This window comes from Acartia tonsa, chromosome 14 (assembly GCF_053477335.1).
Source record: "Acartia tonsa isolate MP-2025a chromosome 14, ASM5347733v1, whole genome shotgun sequence".
NCBI lineage: Eukaryota > Metazoa > Arthropoda > Copepoda > Calanoida > Acartiidae > Acartia > Acartia tonsa.
In genome coordinates, this window is record NC_137273.1 from 1,335,277 (window position 1) to 1,353,061 (window position 17,785).

At 38.7% G+C, this 17,785-nt stretch overlaps 2 protein-coding genes and 1 long non-coding RNA gene across 4 annotated transcripts in view; 1 reads left to right on the forward strand and 2 right to left on the reverse strand.

The window, feature by feature from the left end:
• LOC145306160 (uncharacterized) overlaps window positions 1–17,785 on the forward strand; it is a 287,293-nt gene that overhangs the window by 86,798 nt on the left and 182,710 nt on the right. The window lies entirely within an intron of this gene.
• LOC145306158 (uncharacterized) overlaps window positions 1–17,785 on the reverse strand; it is a 72,406-nt gene that overhangs the window by 24,247 nt on the left and 30,374 nt on the right. The gene's annotated exons all lie outside the window — the stretch shown is intronic.
• LOC145305588 (uncharacterized) lies at window positions 516–3,379 on the reverse strand. The gene is made up of 3 exons (XR_013874629.1): window positions 3,251–3,379; window positions 2,794–2,848; window positions 516–1,763 (listed from the first exon to the last, which is right to left on the reverse strand). It is a non-coding gene; the product is annotated as an uncharacterized LOC145305588 (long non-coding RNA).

The following is a 17,785-nucleotide window of genomic DNA, read 5'->3' on the forward strand; positions in this document are numbered from 1 at the left end:
GAGTTGCTTTACCTTACATATAGTACCAAATTGTCAATGGAATCATGTTATTAAATTTTTTAATGATACTATAATATTTTGAAATGCATGAAACGTTAAAAATACGCAGTAATGTATTGGCCCTCAGAGCAGGGTTTAGACTATTTCGTATGAGGATATGCCCCCCCCCCCCCCTCCCTCATCCATATAAGTGTTAAACCCCTGTGAAGACAATTTTGCACATAACCAGACATCCTAAGACTAAATTAATTGTTTAACATCTCCAATGATGATAAACAAAAAATACTTTAAGTATTTTAAAAGTATGTGTTGCAAAGTTTGGACACTGTTATTTACAACCAACCAATCAAGATTTTATGAAAGTACCCAAAGCTTAAAGCCAACGGATAAAAGAGAATGTGTATATAATTTTAAGTCCAATGTCCCGTCCCTCCCAAACATTTAATAAGGAATGTTTAATTTTAACATCTTTAGTATGATTTTTTTATCATAAAAAAAGAAAAAAATATGTGAAGTATGAAGTAATTATTTATTTTTTTAATCCATTTTTAAATAATGTAATAATTAATATAATCAAATTTAAAAAAATGAATAAATGAGGGCCCGGGTGTTGCAGTCATACAAACCCCAGCCGCATTAATCAGCAGCGCGGCAATGAAAGACACCTAATTTGCCGCGGCCATCAAGGATGTGCTCTAAATTAATCCACCCATCAGCCTCACAGTTTGATCATCCTAGGCCACAGCCACATTCATAAGATATCAATTTAGCTGCCCATCAGCCGCGCGGCTGCCTCAGTCAAGCCGTTTATTCAGCAACCCAATAAGCCACAGCCTCAGCTACCCGCAGCCACCCTCAGTGACATGACTGTTTAAAAGCTGGATCCGAAGTAGCTACTCTAAGCCGTAGCCATCCCCATCGTAAGCCACGCTCAGCCTCAGCGGCAAATTTTGTTTCAGTTGCAGATACAGTCACCATCAGCCAGAGCTGCAAATTTGTACCGCAGCCATGTTCACTGTAAACCACTCTTCTCAGCCAAAGCGGTACTTTTCTTTTCAGTTGGAGACTCGGCCATCTGAACCATAAGCCACAGACATCATCAACCGCAGCCGCAAATTTGTACACAGCCGCAGTTATGTTCACTGTAGGCCACTTTTCTCAGCCACAGCGGTAATTTTCTTTTCAGTTGGAGACTCGGCCATCTGAACCATAAGCCACAGACACCATCAGCCGCAGCTACAAATTTGTTTTCAGCTGCAGTTATGTTCACTGTAAGCCATTATCAGCCAGGCGGCTGCCTCAGTCAAGCAGTTTATTCAGCAATCCAACCATCCTAGGCCACAGCCACAAGATATCAATTCAGCTGCCCGCCAGCCACGCGTTTTATTCAGCCGCCCAATAAGCCAGACCCTCAGCTACCCGCAGCGCAGCCGCCCTCAGTGACAAGACTGTTTAAAAGCTGGATCCGAAGCAGCCACTCTAAGCCGTAGGCAGCCCCATCGTAAGCCACGCTCAGCCACAGCGGCAAATTTTGTTTCAGTTACAGATACAGCCACTATCAGCAACAGCTGCTAATTCGTACTTAGCCGCAGGCATACTCGCCATAAGCCACACTCAGCCTAACAGCGGCACTTTTCTTTTCAGTTGGAGACACAGTCATCTAAACCATAAGCCACAGACGCCATCAGCTGTAGCCGCAAACTTGTACACACTCGAAGGCATGCTCACTGTAAGCCACTCTCAGCCACAGCTGTTGCTGACCCCTGAAATAAATTGAAATATAAAACATTTTAAAAGCCTATTTTGTTATAAACTAGCGGCTTCGCACCTAGCCCCTTTTTTGGTGGGGTTGGGGGTGTCCCATCCCTCAAGAAAATAGCACAAAATCCTCACAGGATCAGTAGGTTTATTCCTTGAAGCGTAGAGCCCAATCAGTTATTTGGTTACTGAGATATTAAGTTTCAGACAGATGGACAGACAGACAGACATCTTTCTACTTTGTATTATAGATAACTTAAAATTTAAAAAAAGGAAAATCTATTGAAAATAGTAAAACAAGGAGGACAACATCCTTAAAAAGCAAAGCTCTGAAACGGTAGGATAAACAAACATTAACACTTGCCAGGACTTAATAAGCAGAATATAAATGTAAAAGTCTAAACAAAATTGTAAACTGCTTGAGGATACTGTTTAAGGATTTAATTATATTTTTGGGACTTGATTATTGAGATGCTTCTTGGACAACAGTGTACCTTGTTGTAAAAGGAATCAGATAGCGGATGGAAGGACCGTTCCTAATAATAGAAAAGCTTCGCTTTTAAAAAGGACCAAGGGAGAAGATGATTAAAGTCCCTCCACAGATTAAGACGTCACACGATAGAATAGCAATGGAGAGGCCAGTTTACACTGTAATTGACCAATGGTAAGATTTATGCTGGCCTCTCATTGGTTATTTTATCGTGTGACGTCATAATTTGTGGAGGGACTTTAATCATCATCCCAGACACTACAGACAGGAGTAGGTGGAATTTGGAAGAAACACACTTTTGTAAACAGACAAACTTTTTAGAAACCAGTGTTTTAAAGATCCTTAGGGCCATTTAAATAAGTAGAAAATGTTGAGAAAAAAATTTAATTTGTGGAAAAGATTCAAACTGTAAAGAAGTTTTTTAAAGGCAAAATAAGATTTATATGGGGCAATTGAACATTAATACTTGAAAAGTCTTTTTTTGCTTAAGGAAACAAAACTCTAATTTATAAGTCTTAACAAAGATTTTTAGTTAGATTACTTACATTTTTAGATGTTGATAATTGAGATGCTTTGCTCATAACAGTGTGACTTGTCGTCCTAGGAAACATTAATATAATAAAATATCAATATAAAAATCAAGATTACAGGAGAAATAAATGCAAACAAGGAGTAGTGGGACAAAGTGACTCAAAAATAAGCCATATGACGTCATAAAAATGAGGGATTATCCATCTCTTTTTTAGTAGGTTAGGACAATTTTGTGAGACAAAAACTTGTTGTCAATAACAGTATGTTTCAAATGGACGTAATGACTTTCTGGTATAGAGTTGCTACGCTTTCTATATGTTAGAGAGAAAGAATGATGCTTGAAATCGATAGGACAAGTATAACATAACTACAACATTTATGAAAAGAGTTATCCATTATGAACGAACGGACGTACGGACCGGCCCTAATTATGTAGTTGTTTCGATTTTATAAAAAAAGAGTCGTACTCACTTCTTTATATGTCTTGCTTCAACAGGATGAAGAAAACTCATGAGTAGATGTTGAGTCTTCCAAGTCTAATGCTGAAATGAGAGAAAAGATAAGGAAATAGAGTATTGGTCAGTTGAATTTGAATTGCCGAATGTGTACACAGTTTCCTCATACTATCTCAATATTTACTACTAGCTAAAAAATCAAAATTTGAATTTTTAAAATTTTGAATTTGTTTTTGGAAGTTTGGAGCTTTTTTAGCTAGTAGTAAATATTGAGATAGGGTGAGGAAACACCGAGGAAACCGTGTACACGATTGGCAATTCAAATTCAACTGACCAGAATAATTACTGACATGATATGGGTGTCAGTGGTCAGAATAATAAATTTAAACGCTAGCATTATTACCTACAGTAAATACAGATACAATTTTTAAAAATAAAATTAGATATGTTAGAATTGTTCTATTAATTTCAAACTTTCATGATGATTAGTATAACAGTTCGGTATGATTTAGGAAGCATAGCAACTCTATAATTTTTACCAGATAATACATATATCCATTTAAAACATGCCGGTTTTTAACTTCTTAGAAATAACGTATTTTGTGATATAATTTTACTATTTGATTCCTAGGGCAACAAAGTACAATACTATGAGCAAGGCATCTCTATAATCAAATACTAAAAATAAAAGTATGTCCTGTATCCTGTATTTACACAGTTTTGCAACAATTTTATGTTGAATTTTGTTTTGACTCACAAATTAATGTTCTTCCTATTAAGTTCTGACACTTGACAAGAATCATTGATTGCTTATCCTTTCTTATAATTATAGAGTTTTGCTTTTATTGATGTTGCCATCCTTGTTCTACAATATTTTCTGTGAGAAACTAATAAACTTCCTGATTGTAGTAAATAGACACTAGAGGAACGTAGGTTTTTTTATTTCACAATTCTTATCGGAAACACCATGCCAGCAAACCTGGCAAGGTCATACAGGTAGAAAGCTAAAACATTTTCATGTTAAATTGTTTTTAACCTATTTTTAAAACATATATCAAAAATATACTATGACACCAGTAGAATCAAACTGCAGAGCCTAAATTTGAATTAAGTCCCCAATAAATTTTTTTGGGGGGATTTAAAAATTAATTTTTACTGTTGCTGTGGTCCTTTTTGATCTGAGCAAAAGGTATTTTTTTTTTGGTTAAAATTCATAGCTTTTAGAGTGTTTTGCTTCATAAATATTGTATTCTGGTATAGAGTAAAATTAGGCCTTTTGATTTCATCTAAATTAATTCATTTAAAAGTTAATTCTTTACAATATATATGCATATGATTCAACATTATCATGTTTGTTTTCTATCACTTATTTAAAACACATAAAAATCGGCTGTAAAGGGTTAAAATTGTGTAAGATGCTGTAAGATGACAACAAATGTTAATGCAATACAACAAATTTATTTTTGTTACATATACAAATATGATATAATATAAGATTATTCAAACTTATTTTTTAAAATATTTTTTAAAGTATGTATCTTTTATGTGTATGGTTTTCATTCTTTTCATTTTAATTAAATAAAAATTATTTAACTACATTGGAAATAAGTCACTTTGTGAAAACACTCTTTTTTAAAATGTAAAGAATTGAAATGAAAGAAGACTTCATATTGGTTCAGACTTCAGAATTATATGTTTTATTGTATATGTTAGAGTTTTAAATGAAATTAATTGTTTTAGAAAAAAAAAATATTTCCATTGAACAGAGTAATGTTTTTTTTATTGTACCAATATAAAGTGAATTATATAAATTGTTCTAAAAGCCACAATATTACCCCGAGTAAAAAAGACCTTTTGCTCTAGTCAAAATGACCAGAGCAACATTAAAAATTAATTTTTAAATCCCCCAAAAAAGTTTATTGGGGACTTAATTCAAATTTTGGCTCTGCAGTCTGATTCTATAGGTGTCCTAGTATATTTTTGACCCCCCATTCAAAAATAGGTTAAAAACAGTTTAAAAGCATGACCCTGCAAGTCCAGATCCTTTACAAAATTTGTTACTCTAGTTTTTACTTCATATTTACTTCATTTTTATGCCTGGGTGATATATATATTTTTTTTTAAATCTTTGATTTTTTTCAGGGGTTTTCAGGGACATAAAATACAGAATTTGATAAGAGAAATGTAAAAGTTAATTGATCAATATAATTTCTAAGTCTAATGTTCATGTGTAAGTGAAAGGTTTATTTCAACCTGGAATATTGCAAACTTAAAAACTGTGTGGCCTTCAAATAACCTAGAATGTCAAGAAAAACAGGTATCTAAAAAAGATCCAATGATATTCTAGTACATGTCCCCTTAAAAATTTTTAAATTGCTGGTGCAATTCCATGCAAGTGGGTGCAATCCTGTTCAGGTGCAATTTCATTGGGTGCAGTTTCTCGCTGATGCATTTATGATATTGCAATTTTTTGGGTTTGCAGTTCTGTATGCATGATTTTTCAGTATGGCTCAGAATAGGATCTAATCCAGCGGATGTTTATCGGTTTCAAAGTCATACTGGAATATACAGTTTTCTGGATTTAACAGTTTTCATTTTGAACATAAAAAATCCGGCACCCATGTTCAATAATAAAAGATAAATAACGATTTTGTTTTCTCTTCAAATATTCAATTTTTAAAAGTACTTATATGAAAGTAAAAGGATGTATGTCTATCTGTCTGTACTGAAGTATCTCGTCAACCGCTGAGCCAATATGGGCCTCCTTTACAATGTACCTTCTGATAAGTCCAGAACCAAAAGCCTCTCAAGAGAAATAACCCCTATAAAAAAAGTGCCTCCCCCCTCTCATTTTTAAAAGCGAAGCTTTTCTATAATTAGGGTCGGTCCGTCCGTACGTCCGTCCGTACGTCCGTCCGTAACGGATAGCTCTTTTCGTTAATTTAGGCATGTTAGAATTGTCCTATCGATTTCAAATTTTGCACGGTAATTCCTTTAATAGTTAGGTACGATTTAGAAAGCGTAGCAACTCTATAATCATCACCAAAATGTCCGTACGTCCATTTTAAACATGTTGATTTTTAAAAATTTTTAACAACTAATTTTTATGTGATATAATCATCCGATTTATCTGATTTTTGGTATGTTGATTCCTGGGACAACAAAGTATAATGTAATAAACGAAGCAACTCTATAATCAAGTCCTTAAATGTAAGTATGTCCATAAACATTATCCTGAATCAAGCAGTTTTTCAACAAATTTACTTACAATTTTGCTTTGACTCTTATACATTTATATTATTATTATTCAGTTCTGACACTATACAAGTGTTAATGTCCGTTTGTCCTACCGTTTCAGTGCTTCGCTTTTATGGATGTTGTCATCCTTGTTTTTACTATGACTGTATCGTATAACGTAGAGTGTAGTTGGGGCGGGTTTTGGCTAACCAAAGCCAACTGCGACAACTAAAGACGATAAATTGCACCTACTACTACAGTAAAAGATGCGCGACATTCAAAGTCAGAGTTGGGGTAAATAGCTTGGCCCTAAACAGGCACATGTTATTAAAAAAATACGGCGTTAAAAGAACTAAAAAAGGTATTTTTTGGGATGTGATTGTTAGGGAAGCTTTATGATAAACAAAATTACCCCTTTTGTAAGGTTATAATGAATCATTACCGAAAAATATTTGGACACTGCACCTTGTAGAAAACCAATTAATATTTAATAAATGTACCAAAAGTTATAAAGCCAACATATAAGAGGATGTGTTTCCAGTATGGCTTACAAACAGATTAATATCCGCTGAATTAGAACCGGTTCTCAGCCGTACTGAAAAATAATGTATAGCATCGTTTTACAGATAATTTTCCTTGAGTAATAAAATAAAAACATAAGATTAAATTGTTTTCCTTTTAATAACCAAGTAAAGCTATAGTACGATGCGATAAATAACTATTCTCGCATTTGTAGATATTAAATTGGATGAAAATAGCATTTTTCTCATGATATAAGTACAATTATATGAGTCGCTCAGAAATTGCATTCTCCAAAAGGGTTAATTTATTTCATTACATATGGGGATGTATAACAAATTATCGTCAATTATCTTCCCCTTCAGATCTCTACGAATTTTATGAAAGCAAGGCTTATTCGACTATTTGGGTGCTTTTAATCAGAGTGAGATAGTTGGGACAGCTGACTTTTTATTACACTAGTCCCCAAAGTTTTATAATAACGTTTTCTTATTCGTTAGCTTAACAACTTTGGAGACTAAGTTAATTTTGACTGGTTGTTTCATTAAGTTTAGTGTTCAAGCGTTTCAACCACTAATTGTAATATCTACATAAGGGGATGGATATCAATTTATCGGCCATTGTTTTATCCCTTTAGATCACTGAATATTAATTACTACAGTAACTGTGCAGTAGCGCGCAGAGAGTTTTATCAGGGGTTATTCGAGACGGAAGGGGCTTTATCTTTCCCCACCCTTATGAACTACAGTCTTTTGGATCATGGAAAGAAAACGAAGTAGCTTTTGTTCTTATTCTAGCACCTGCAGGGAGCTTTTACCCTGCGGGGCAAACAATAACATTTACTTAACCTAACCTATCAAAAGCTGCTGTGAAAATACGACGAAACCCGCAACTTCGTTCTCTTTCCATGATCCGATTTATTTACTATTTAGAAATTAATGCGTCAGCTGAATTGTAAAGAGCGATTTTACTGAAGCTTGCTCGCGGCTGACGCACGGCCGCCGAGCCCTGATTAAAATAGTTTAATAAAAACGAAAGAAAATGATAATAGACCTTTATGTTGCAATCACAGAGTAGCTTTTCCATCAAAGTGTCTTGTCGAGCACTGAATAGTAATTTATTACATCGTATTATAGACAACTTACCGCCGCGGATATTTAAATGAAAAATTTTAAGATTTAAAACAGTTTTGATAGCCCCAATGGGCCAAAGTCCTGAGTAAATAAAACATTAACAGGGTTCTAATTTTATGATTTGAATTATAATATTCGTGGATTGTCTTTAATACGAGGTTATACATGATTTTTCAGTATGGCTACAAACCTGTCAAAACTGTTGTCAGACAATATGGCTTTAACAAAAAGTTGTCATAATTGACATGATATTGAAATGCTACGTTTAAAAGCGAAGCTTTCCATAATTAAGGTCAGTCCGTCCGTCTTGGACAGTTAACTCTTTTCGTTAATATTGACATGTTAGAATTGTCTTATTTTTTCAAACTTTGCATGGTGACAATTTAGAAAGCGTACAATCGTTACCAGAATGCCCGTACGTCCATATAAATAAGGTTGATTTTTAACCTTTTTGACAAAAGTTTTTAAGTGATATGATTATCTTTTTCGCAGGATTTTGGAAACACTGATTCCTTTTACAACAAGGTACAATGTTATAAGCGAAGTATCTCTATAATCAAGTTCTCAAAATATATGTATATTCTTAAACAGTATCCTGTATTTATGCAGTTTCGCAACAAATTTAATTGCAATTTTGTTTTGTTTTGTATGTCCTACCATTTCATAGCTTCGCTTTTTTGGATGCTGTCATCCTTGTTTTACAATATTTTGAAAAAATGAATCATGTATGACATAATAACGTAACGACATAATTTTGAGACCCTGTTTTAGCAGTTATTGGGATCTTATTTTACATATAGTTATTTATCGTTTCGTATTACAGACAGTTTTCCGCAAATATTAAAATTAAAAATTAAAAGATTAAAACCAGCGTTGTTAGCCCGAGGGGTCGGTCTAAGGCTCATGCTAATAAAACTGTTTTTAGTTTTAATATTCGTGGAAAACTGTTTAAAAGTAGAGGTTGATTCTTCTTTTTTATGTCTAAAGCTCTCAATTACTACTGAACTGATTTGGTTCTCTATTTTAGAAAAGCTTCAGATAGGTCTTATGAAGGTTTTAGGCTATTTCATATTCATATTGTTGTCTGCGGATCGTTTTAAGCTATTTTCTTTCGATATTAGGGGCGCAGTCCTTTATAATCATATCCTATTATATAAAGTAGTAAGCTTTTTTTTGTCTGTACCGAAGGATCTCACTGACCACTGAACCGATATGGTTCTCCTTTACAGGGTAGGTCCTGAGAAGGTTTATAACTATTTGATTGGAAGGTACTACCACCCTTCGAAGAGTAATTGCCCCTAAAAAATCCCCCCCCCCCCACCCTAAAAAAAATTCTTTACTTTTTCACAAATCGAATTCAGCCCACCCCTCCTCAAGTGACCCTAGAGGCCTCTAGCGGAGTAGCCGCTAGTTCTAGTAGTAAGTTTTGTATGAAGCTCTAAAAAAGTCTCTTAGAATTGATGATACATTTTAGGGGACGATTATAACTGTCTTGGGATGACCTTTCAAATCCCCGTCCGCCCCTAGTGGCTAGGGGCGAAGCAACTAGCATAATTTTTTCCAGTATGGCTTCAAAACCGATTATTATCCGCTGGATTAGAACCAGTTCTTAGCCACACTGAAAAATAAACCATCCAGTTTTCCACGAATATAAAAAATGTACTACCATAAGATTAAAACCAGTTTTGTAGTCCTGTGCCTTCGGCGTCTCGGGGCTAACAAAACTGATTTTAATCTTATAATAGTACATTTATAAATCCGCGGAAAGCTGTTTATAAAACGATGCGATAAATAAAAATTCCCAATGTTTGCTCTCAAAGTCCTGTATTATTATTTTGTTCTGGAAATTTGGAAAATAACAAGAATGATATTTTTGGACCGGGTATAGACCCTTTTCGTGGCAACGCCTCTTTAGGGCGTTTCTTTGATTTTCAAAGAAGCTTTTCTCCTATTTTTAGCCACTGCAGGGCTAATTGCCTAATCATGCAATGCAATCTCCAAACCTAAAATAACCTATCAAGTGCCATTGTGAACATACGACGCAACGCCCCTTAAGAGGCGTTGCCACGATATTTTTATGTCCTTCAAGATCTTTTGGCCAAATAAGATCAAAAACGCTGAGCTGTTCGAGCGCAGTGATATGTCGAAATATCAAACTGACAATAAAACAGAGAAAATGGAGATGGCTGGAGCACACTCTAAGGAAAGGACATGATGATTTAATTATTCAAGCTTTGATTTTGTAAAACCCCCCAAGGAAAGGGGAAACCAGGTAGAACAAAAACAACCTGGAGGAGGGAACTCTTAAAATGAGGAAATACCTTTCAGTGATGCCTCTACTCATGCGAAATGTAAAGAAGATTGGAGAACCATTGTGCGTGTCCTATGCTCTGGAAAGAAGAGATAACCGGCGATGATAGTGATACAAAAGTGGGGGGGGGGGGAAGGGGGGCATTTTTCAGGGAATTAAAGGGATAAGACAATGGCCGATAAACACATCCCCAATGATGATACAAAAAATTAACCCCTCTGTAGATTACAATTAGTGGTAGAAGCGTTTGGACACACAACTTAATGAACCAACCAATCATATTCCAATAAAAGTCTCCAAAGTTGTTCAGCCAAGAAATAAGAAACATTATTATAAAACTTTGGGGACTAGTATAATAAACAGCCCAATGTTTCCTCTCCCTTTGTTGTTTTTATGAGTTTAAAACTTTTAAACAGGAGTAGAACGCTAAAATTCAGCTGCCAGTTACTTGCGTGACGAAACGGCGGCTAAACCGCTGCTACCGCCGAAAAACCTTAGTGTGGTATATAGAGAGGGGTATAAAGATGGATGGGGGTGGACATCCAAGGGCATACAACCCCCCCCCCCCAAAAAAAAAAAAAAAATTTGTCGGTAGGGGGTGGGGTGGACAGTGGAAAAACACCCCTCCTGCACGATTTTGCAAGATACATTTTTTTAGCCCATTGCTCGCCTGCCATTAAAGAAAGACTGTTGATTTTATGTGAAGAAACAAAAATATGAAAATTTTAAAAAGTCTAAACTCAAAAATCAACGAGGTTAAAGACAGGAGGGCGGGTATAATGGATTGTAAATTACTCTTAAAGTACTCAATCTTATGATATTCGTTAGCTAAAAAAAACTTTGGGTACTTTTATTGAATTTTGATTTGCTGGTTCATAATTCACCAGCGGCTTTGCCACAGGACCAGTAGGTAAATTCCCAGAAGAGTAGAATCCAAACGGTTCAGTCGTTACCGAGATCTTAAGGGACAGATGGATGGACGTACAGACGGAAGAACGGACGGACAGACATCAAGCTACTTTGTATTATAGATAATCTACAGAAGAGGTAATTTTGGTTTATGACCATTGGGGATGTACACCAATTTATCGTCCATTGTCTTGTCCCTTAAGATCTCTGTGCTTGCGAAAGCAACGGACTGCCATACAATACCTAGTTATAGAAAATAGCTACGATCAAATGTTTGCTTTTCTAAAATCACGCTTGTTTTTCATGATTAAGATAAACTTTTATTATTTATTTAATATGTTTAACGATACAATGGATTTATTATTACCTGGATCTTACACCAGATTTTCATGTTCTATAATAAAGTAAACTTTCTAGCGGGCTAAAATAACGATCTCCCCGATCTCCCTCTTTTTACCCCTTCCCCTCTCATAATACGGGATAAATTGCCTGGCCAATAAATGCAAGGGGAAATAACAACCTAAATTGACAATAATTTTTCTCCTGTCATAATATCCACGTATATTCTACATCCATTAACGAGAGCTACATTGACGTAAATCATTGATATCTTTAATGTTTAATAAATTTTGAAAAGCTAATCTTTTCTTTAATTGGAGTCTGTCAAAACATCCATCTGTACATAACGGTTAGCTCTTATCGTTGTTAAAATTGTCCTATCGATTATAAACTTTGCATGTTGATTCCTGTAACCAATAGGTACGATTTAGAAAGCGTAGCAACTCCATAATTGTTACCATAAAGTCCGTGTTTCCATTTTTTGCTTTTTTTGACAATATTTTATTGTATGATATATTTATCCTATTTATCTGATTTTTGGAATATGGATACCTAGGACAACAAGGTACAATATTCCAAAAAATGTTGAAATATTCTGCATTTCAGCAATTTTTCATCAAATTGTTGTACAATTTTGTTTAGACTTGTCCGTTTGCCATACCAAGTAACTTTAGAGCTTCGCTTTTATGAATGTTGTCATGCATGTAAATTAAATTTATTTACTTAAAAAAGTGAACACTTTTTTTATTTGTCTTTATGATTGACGTCAATAACATTGCTATCTTTAAAACATTTTAACAGCAATAAAAATTTTATTTAGGAGCGAGGCCACTCTATAATTTACTTTGTCTGTCTGTTTGTCTGTCAGTTTATGTGATGAGTTTGTTAATACCAATAAAGCTATGCCACTAGAGGCCTCTAAAGGCACTAGAGGGTAGGGGAAAGCGATTCTTTTACTTTTAGTTTTAAAAGGAAACATAAAATAAAAGCAAATTTTCTTCTCTTTTTTTTTGGGGGGGGGTGTAACTTTCTATGTACCAATAAGAAGCTTTACTCTAAAGGATAACCATACATAGCTTTAGCAGTTTGGGAGATCCTTTGCTACAAAAATTAGAATGTTTTTCATTGCCTTTATGTCAGGTTCACGACATGAAACGATAGTTAGAGTAGGGGGAATGCCTTGGATTAAAACAGGCGCAACTCATCACCATGCACGTGTAGAACTTCTCAAACAAATGTCGTGCAATCAAATTGGTTGGTTGTCTGATGGGTGTTGATACCCTAGGCGATTGGGCACGTTATATTGCAATTTAAAATGCAGAGTATGTTCAAAGGTGACGTGGAGAGGACTTATACCCGAAGCGTCACCACACCCCTAGAGTCAATAGTCAAAAAACATCCTACGAAAAAAATAATTTAATTTCACAACCTTTGTGTGTAGGTGCTGTAAGTAAAGCCCTAATTAACACTACCTCCCCCTAAATTTAAAAAAAATATGTATATATGAGGGGAGGGAAGTTTGTTTGTTAGGTAACTTTAGGTTAGGTAGGGTTGGGATATATTGGGTAGACCCGCAGTGTTAGGGCCCTGCAGAGGGAAGGTTTGGAGGAAAACTCTTAACTAAATGAGGATTGAAGGGGGGGGGGGTGTCTGAAAGCGCTCAACAGGTTCTTTGTTTGAAATCACCAAATTTCAGTTATCGTCGTCACACGTCTGACTTTGCTGCATAGCTTACAAGAAAGTTTTTTAAATGCTTGTCCGATGTTTAAGATCTCAATAACCACTGAACTGATTGGGTTCTCTGCTTTAGGTAAGCTTCATATAAATGCTGTGATGGCTTTAGGCTATTTTATTTTCTGATTTGATTCTTGGGATGGTTTTCAGCTATTTTTAAGCTCTTACGTGCCCCTTAGAATACAGAGAGCCTAGATGCTAGGGACACAGGCACTAATCCTTATGATAAAGTAACAGGATGTCTGTATGTTTGTCTATCTGTTTGTACCGAAGGATCTCGCTAACCGTTGAACCGATATGATTCTTTCTTTACAGGGTAGCTTCTCATAGGTCAAAAGAAGTTTTGTAACTATTTTGGGGGAGGGTACCACCACCCTCTCAAGAAAAATCGCCCTAAGAAAAAAAAATCCCCATAAATTTTTATTTTCTTTTTTTTAAACTAAAATTAAATTTTGTTTTGCTTTTTCTTTTAAATCATGTGCCCCTAGAGGCCTCTGGTGGCGAAGCCGCTAGTTTTAAATAAAGTAGTATGGGTTTCTTATCTGGAGCTCAAGATCTCAATAAATACTAAAAAAAAATGATATGGTTCTTTCATTTAGGTAAGCTTCCCATAGGTCTTGTGATGGTTTTAGGCTATTTTAATTTATTAATTTTTAAAGTGGTACTGTGGTATTCGGCAACCGTGAGCCATGTCTATGGCACCCCTGATCTGGGGTTCGGTGGAGGGTCAATGGCCCTCCCCCGAGTCCTGGGGAAGGGGTCTAGTGACCCCCTCCCTACGCTTAGAATTAATGATTGAATCTGTCATGTTTATTATGGTTAACTGTATTCTTAATTCTCCCCCACCCTTTCCAGGGATGGGGGAATCATTATTGCCCAAACTGACCATTGTATATGTATTATTTATGCTTTTATGTTATGATTATTTATTCCTATCCATGTAATTATTGTTTGTTGTATATAGCTTCAGTATCTCTTAACCCTTCAATAAAGTGACAACTGAAAATAGATGTTGATCATTATCTAGTGAAAGCTAGAGAAGCGTAGCTTCTCTATAGTAAGGTGTCCACGTCTGTCACACTGCCGTAATCTAATTGAACTCCGGTGTCTGCCATTTATCCTCGGCGGATACCACAACTTTGGTGACAGCTGTGTGAGATTACGGCGAACCACAAGTGTAGAGCAGACGCGCATCTGAGGCTAAGGTACTCCCAGCAGTGAATCTGGCAAAACTGACGCAAGCAACCTGAATTACCCACCCTGGACAGCAAAGTTTAGCTCTGCATCCGGCAGTTGTGGAAGCGAGACAGCGAAATCTGACGAATAACCGCGAGCAGCGCTGATATCTAACGGAGAATTGAGCGCCAAAAGGGCTGAAACAGGCCTGCGGACCGGCTGAAACAAGCCAAATAAGTGTAAACGGCTGGAAATAGGCCAACTTTACTGCAAGAAATAGCAGGATCCGAACCAGTGGCGCTAGCAGGACGGGACATTCCCTGCCGCCATCAGCCGGATTTGGATCAGCGGCGCTAGCAGGACGGGACATTCCCTGCCGCCGATAGGCTGAAACATGCCACATAGCTGCAAGCTGCGAGCTAACATACGAGTGTAGTGCACCAGAACAGAGAAAAACTACGTCAACCCCGAGTATCCTGAGAAGCTACAACGCAGCCACCCATCTAGAAAACAGATATTATATCACATTTGCAGGGATTACCACCCTAGTGTGATGGCCAAACAATAGATTTATGAGCAAAGCTTGGCAAACAAATTGTTGTGTTGTGATAAATCTAAGAATAGAACAGGCTTGGATTACTGTGTATTGTGATAACAGCTAAAAATAGAACAGAGTTGGTAAACAAATCTGTTATGCAATTGTGATAAGGACAAAAATAGAAGCTAGATGTAATATAATCAAAACAATCTCAAGCCCACAGCACAACAACAATACACCCCTTATTCCAAGGGAAAGGGAGGGGCCCCTATCCATTGAAGGCAAATACAATCAGGGTGATATAATAGATAAGCCTAAGATTAAGAAGAAAAGGCCCTATTACACCAGCACACAGTTACCCCCCCTCCCTCACAGGGGGAACGGACGGAGTTACCCCCGTCCCCTCACGCGCTTCCCCCTTCCTACCCACACTAGACTAAGTCCGTCTGTAGTGTGGAGCTAGCGATCGGATACACAGAGCGCCATTCACGGGTAGCGCAACAGAGTGCGGAAAATATCATAAATCCAACGGACGAAGCGGACCAATGAGAGAGCGAGTTGAGGGGTGAGAGCGCGTTTTCCCCGTGTGCGCGGATTGGACGGCGCGAACACGCGTTACAAGGACAGGAGATTTCACGCACACACACACACACACACACACACACACTCACACCAGAGCGGAGCTACTCCATAGCATTTAACAGGGGTATTTTTAGCAAATAAAGAATTGCAAGTTTCTTTCCTTCTAGCTCTAGTGTGATAAGGGAAAACCCAATCAGTTCCTGACAGCAGTTCAGACCCTCAACATCTATCTACCTCTACCAGCCTACCCTACAACCTCAACACCTAACTAGTGATAAGTACAGCTAAGTTATATCTTTGTAACTAAACGCCCAACCTAGTGATACAAACAGTGTTGGCTGTTAGGCTAGGAAGCCTCAAGTGACAAACCATTCAATTTTAGTACTGTATAACTTTGTGCCCGCCGTTTCACCGTTGACCCAATGGACCAGCATCAAGCCCCAGGAGGTGACCAAGCCCCAGGATGGCTCCAGGATGACCCTCAGCCGGCCCCAGCCGAGTACCGCAAGCTGATGCTGAGCAATCTGCCGGAGTTTAGAGGGCCGCCCAAGCAATCCTGGTCGGCACATATCCGCAGACTTGAGATGTCATGGGCGGCTTACCGCGTACCACCTCATGATTCCCTCAACCGCCGCAACGCCCTACTACTGTCACTGGTAGGGCAAGCGGCAGAAATGGCGTCCCATCTGTTTGGCGAGGCAGGCCAAGCCTTGACCTACGAACAGGTCAAGACCGAGTGTGAGTTGCTATTTCGCCCTGCTTTTGAATCCCAAACGCTTAAACAAGCGTTTAGGGATTACAAGCAACACTCGACAGAACCTATACAAGCGTACATATCAACTAAGTGCGCCTTGTATAGGGACGCCTACAACCATGAGGATCTTGAGTTGTTGGTGGACGAATTAAATCGTGGAATTCGTAACGCCAACGTAAAACGCCTCATGATGAACCATGAAATTACGAGTGTACCTGAGTACACTCGTAAGGCCATGTTCACCGTGACCATGGTTACTAAGCAGCTGAAGGAAGGTGTGTGCTTAGTGGACTCGACCGACGGGCTGACTGGATCTGCCTGCATCCAGTTGCCCCAATATGACGAGTCGGAGCCAATGGAGATTGGCTCCTTGGCTCCGGGTCTCCACCAGATGGGGAAGGTCGCTCCAGATGACAAGGTTCCAGGCCGCTGCTACCGCTGCCAGGGGAGAGGCCACCGAGCTCGAGACTGCCCAACGCCTGTGGAAGTTAGCCTAGAGGAGAGACGTACCCAGCCACGCCGTGACCGTTCTGCCAAGTGTGAGCGTTGCCACTATGACGGTCACACGGCGGCCGATTGTAGAGCCGACTGGGCCCAGGTAGCCAGCCGCAGGCGCACCGCCGACAAGGGTGCCCCTCCAGGGAAGCCCAGCAGAGTGGCCCATATGGAAGGGAGCGCGCCCCCAGCACCACCACAGCAAGCAGCCGCCCCCAGAGCTGCGGACCGAGCCGATGGGATGCCGCAGTTTGGGACTGTCCCAGCTAGGATCAACGTACTGGGCGGCGCGGCTGAACCCAACCGGGTTGGCCTAGGCTTCAGTCTTAACCATCTGGGGCCAGAGCTGATACAGCCCAACAACATAGCCGAGCCAGAGGTGCTGAGGCCCCAGCCTTTTAGCCTCAACATGATGGAACCTGCCCGACTGAGCCTACCCAGCAAGAGTGGAGAGGCGCTGCCCAGCGTCCCTGAGACGGTGTATGGGGAGGCCCTGGCAGCCGCTGAACGAGAGAGGCAGGAGGTGCTAGCCAGCACCTCTGCATCGATGTATGGGACGCCACCCGGCGTCGCCACCTGGGATGATGGGGGGGTGCTATCCAGCGCCTCCCACCTGGTGCCTGGGGCGACAACCGTCGCCGCCACCGAGATACCTGGATCCTGGAACGAGCCAGCCTCCAACCTGATGTCTGGGGCGACAACCGTCGCCGCCACCGAGAGACCTGAGTCCTGGAACGAGCCAGCGGTCCCAGAGGAAGGGGTGACACCCGTCACCCCCAGTCAGCCAGCGCCACCAGCCTACAGGGAGAGCCCAGCTACATGCC